The sequence below is a fragment of the Medicago sativa genome, chromosome 1 (assembly GCF_051527215.1).
Source record: "Medicago sativa cultivar Bolivia chromosome 1, Bolivia_mono, whole genome shotgun sequence".
Lineage (NCBI taxonomy): Eukaryota > Viridiplantae > Streptophyta > Magnoliopsida > Fabales > Fabaceae > Medicago > Medicago sativa.
This window is the reverse complement of record NC_140749.1, coordinates 28,088,402-28,092,794: the sequence shown is the minus strand read 5'-3', so window position 1 is coordinate 28,092,794 and position 4,393 is coordinate 28,088,402. Positions and strand designations below refer to the sequence as shown.

Sequence of the window (4,393 nt, the reverse complement as noted above, 5' to 3'; positions counted from 1 at the left end):
TGTTGGATATCAAGTAACAATCATGTCGCGTTTATTTATCTTTGGTAGACTATACAAGTGATGAGGCCGTTGGTACGTTACTAACCTAATTTGGTCTATCCCTCCAATGGCTAACTGCACCTATTGATCGCACAGTGATCCTTACGTGCGGGGTCTTGCTAATTCAAAGGTAATTGAAACATAAACTTAAATTGGCTTTCTAGTGTTTCCCAAGGAAATGAAGGCCACGGTTCCCATAGGTCTTACCATCTATGAATCTTAGGACACTCATAACACACCCTTTCTCACTTACTTAATAGTTTTACAAACAAGCAGCCATTATCTACGTCTACTTTACTAAGGGTTTAAGAGAATGGTTTTATTAGGTTACATCTTATTTCCTTTATCTAGGCACTTGTTTCCATAATTACTAACCAGTTAAATCCTAGGTTCGGTAGAGCATCACTCAGTCTTAGTAATGTGACCTCCTAAGTACCTACAACTAGGGTCAACTCTCTTTCGATATCTTTCGCTAGTTAATAATCACTTACTTCCTAGACATATAATTATCAGTAAAAGGATATAAATATCAAGATATAAGCATCCAGTTAGTGATAGCAACATAAGGCCCTGTCACAACCTAAGTACCTAATCTAGGGTTGCACCTATCACAAAAATAAACTAAGGAATTTCCTAATAAAACTTAATAGCTAACAAAAGATAAATAAAATAAAAACGACATTATATTAAATAAATATCCAACAATTAAATAGAGGTTCATCTTAGAACTTTAACCTAAAAAGAATTAATTACACATGGTAACTAAAAACAAATTACTAAAGATAAAAACATACCCTAGAAAATCAAGGAGAAGATAGATTCTCCCCCGAAGCTCCAAAGTAGCCTTCCTCTTGAACTACCACAGTTCTGAACGAGAAATTCTGAATGAGGAAGGCTGGTATTTATAGTGGAGATTTCTAACTGGGTTCGGACTAAAAACACGGGCTAAACCCACAATGCGGGCTAGTATTTTTGTCGTTTTTAGGTCTTCCTCTTCAAATGACTTGCCTCGGAACTTGGGAACAGAATTCCTCCCTATGTAAAGTCTCCTGAGGCCTCTTGAATCTTCATTCTTGGTCTTCCCAAAGTCTTGACAATTCTTCAAATGTTCTTGATTTGCCGATTTGCATGATTTCTTCGTGAATTACTTCTAAAACCCCCTAATATTGCTATGTTTCGGGAAAATTAGAATTACATACTCAAATATAGAAAACATTACAAAAGTCCCGAAGTCATAGGCAATCGTTCTAATACTCCTCCTTTTTGCTGTTAAAATCTACTGAAAATGACTTAAAAACATGCTAAGTGTAACACCCCAAATTCCAAATTCTTAAAAAAATGAATAATATTATGATTAATTATCATTATAATGTATATCTCTGATAGGATGTGATAATTTTCTACTTGTTTGATTTGAGTGTTTGCATAGTAATTTACCGAAGTTTAATGATAGTAAAGCTATTTAAATTTTTTTTATTGATTTATTATTCTAATCATTATAGAAAAATGATAGTAGTTTACTAGGAGTATTTTTGGGACGATATTTGTTATGAGTGAGTAAAATATAATTAGTTTATATTATTCATGGGTGAAGAGAATAAATGAGTGGGTGTATATAATTGAGTGGGCCTAACTAGTAGAAAAATATATAAAACCAATGAGTGTTGGAATAGATTGGTCGATGTGCAATGTATCATACTTATATCTAATCTTTGTTAACATTGCTAATGACTTTGCAAACCCTAACCCTAATGTTTTTGGCTCCAATTCATTCTGGCCATTGGATGAATCTTTAACCTTGAGATACACTTCCAATGCAAAAAGTCTGTCTCATTATTCCAAAGCTTTATCACCTCTCCCTCTTTTTCCTCACCTACTCTCTCTCTCTCTCTCTCCCACTCACGTAATAACACACAGACGCTTTTCTTTCTCATCTTCAAAAACACACAAAAACCTTTCTTCTTCTTCTGCCTTCATTTCGATCCTCTAAAGTAAATGCATCATCATTGACTGCCGCGTCGGAATATGCTCTTCACCGTGCCGGAGTTGCACCACCGTTGTTAATCACCGCGTCGGATTCGCTCTTCATCGCGCCAGTGTCGCTGTCAGAAGCTTCTCCACCGTTCAATTTTTAATTCCGCCACTTCACCCGAAATCGCTGCGATAAAGATTGAGAGCGAAAAAAGAATCCTGCATCAAACAAAGTTAAGGTAATGATTAATGATTCGTTATACTTTGCTTGCTATAGATACATAGATGAATAAATTTGGTGGCTTGCCTTCATTTGATTTTGCTTGCTATTGAAATTTTGGATGAAGAATTTGAAAATTGTCTTCATATATTTTTATTGAATTGCACATGCAGGAGTGACAGATTCAAGCCTATTGTAGTTGATCCAGGAACATATTTAGCAAGGAGAAGTCAAATTTTTCAAGCTACAGAGAAGAGAGCAACACCTGATGCATTCAAACTCTTCATTGGTAAATATGTTTTCATTTGTTTCAATAGAGTGTGTTTCTTTTCTTTTTTTGTGTCTGCTCATTGATAAAAATTATAAAATAAAACAATGTAACGAGGCAGTAGCTATTCCTATTTATAAACCTGATAAATAGGACCAACTTAATCCATTGTGATGCACTTTGATTCCGCTTTGTTTCTCTCTGAAAAATTGTCATTTTTTATTTCTTAATTTTGTTACGGCAATTACTCATGTGAAGGAATCTTCGGATATTGCTGTTTGATTGGAAAAATAAATAAATAGGGTATTATAGTTTGGCTTTGTAGTCCTTTTTCCACGCAACATCTGTTTTAATTTTCTTGTGGCAGGGTGTTATTTATCATGCTCTTAATGTTGGTCAATGTTTATTCAAAAGAATGGTAGTGTAAACAAATATCTAATCATTCTCCACCTCTCTTTTTCTTCAATTTCATTCATTATTGGTAATAAATTTGCAATTAGGTTCACAACACAATCAGATTTCGGTCTCTGATGAGAATATATAGGGTCATAGTTGACGATTCAGTTTCATCTCAGTTTCACCCCACTTTCATCTTCTCTGTTTTGGCGACAATTCAATTTCGACCGTTGAGGTAAGAAGTATGGGATGAAATGGAACTAGATTGTAGCAGAAACATGGAATGGAACATGGTGTATCAGTTGTAGGTACTCCCTCTCTCACTATGTTTCCTCTCATTTAAAATTCTCTACTACCACCTTATATTTTTGAAAGATTTTGTTTTTAACTCAATTGAATTTTGAATTCCTCTTCTATTAGGTCATAATTTTTCTTACTCAATGTTTCATTCAAATTGGATTCTAAATCTGGGTTTTTCTTTGGCAATAAATGCTACTATTTGGTGAAGAATCAAAATATAGCAATTGGGTTTTCAGCTTTAGTTCAAAATAGTTGAAGAACTTAACGGGGTTGTGAGTTTTTGTTTTATATAATTTCTAATATGCGATTATGTCTTTTTTGCATGTTTGTCCATGATGTTTAACTCTGTATTTCCCTTTTTTTGTTACTTATGTAGGTTGTTTTGGTTTTTGTTCTAATCATGGAAAATCATTTGTGTAGCTAAAAGATAATTAGTATATGTCACTTTGTGTAGCTAAAACCATTTTCATTATATATGACCATGCTTTGCTGTCAAAGTTTATAAATGAAACCTATATGTGGTCATATTAAGCCTAATGCTATATCAATGTCACTTAAGTGAAGGAGGTGTGCACTGCTACCGTAATGCTTATCTTTTCCATCTGATGAATTCTAATGATCAAATTTAGTATATGCAAGGCTATATTACTCTGCATGATCATATTAGCAAAATGCTTGATAGAAAAGACTAAAGATAAATATTTTGAAATAGTCTTGGTATATGTAGCATAGTGATTGTTTTAATTATGCTTGAAAACTGCAGGACTTAACACTTGGAAAATAGGCAACCAAGATCCTATCTTCAAGCAATACAGCTTGCCAAAGGGTGAGGTTGGTTACCCCAGTGGAATTTTTCACCCTTTGAACTTTACACCAACTTTGGAGGCTAAAGAGAAGGAAATTTCTAACGGTAGATTGGCAATGTTTGCATTCTTGGGATTTATCAGTCAGCACAATGTCACAGGAAAAGAACGATTTGATAACCTCTTGCAGCACCTTTCAGACCCATGGCGGCAACTAAAATGTTTGTTGTATCCAATGACATGAAAGCCATCCAATTAATATATGATAATTCCCGTTCTTGGAGTGAAATCAGATCCTACATATATTTGAGTTTTACATGCATGTAGTCTTGGTTTAATTTTGATGTCTTAACTTTACTATATAGACAATTTATGTGATCTTTTGGATTATGCCAA

The 4,393-nt window shown here is 34.0% G+C and overlaps 1 long non-coding RNA gene across 7 annotated transcripts; it reads left to right on the top strand.

Annotated features, from left to right (window-relative positions):
• The first annotated feature begins 1,737 nt into the window (after positions 1-1,737).
• Positions 1,738-4,393, top strand: LOC146953970 (uncharacterized). Of its 7 annotated transcripts, none has more exons than XR_015011534.1 (4): positions 1,745-2,249; positions 2,404-2,519; positions 2,999-3,202; positions 3,315-3,429. It is a non-coding gene; the product is annotated as an uncharacterized LOC146953970 (long non-coding RNA). The 7 variants fall into 7 exon arrangements; XR_015011532.1 differs by lacking the exon at positions 3,315-3,429 and adding an exon at positions 3,958-4,393 and having other exon boundaries at positions 1,747-2,249; XR_015011530.1 differs by lacking the exon at positions 3,315-3,429 and adding an exon at positions 3,958-4,393 and having other exon boundaries at positions 1,738-2,249; positions 2,404-3,202.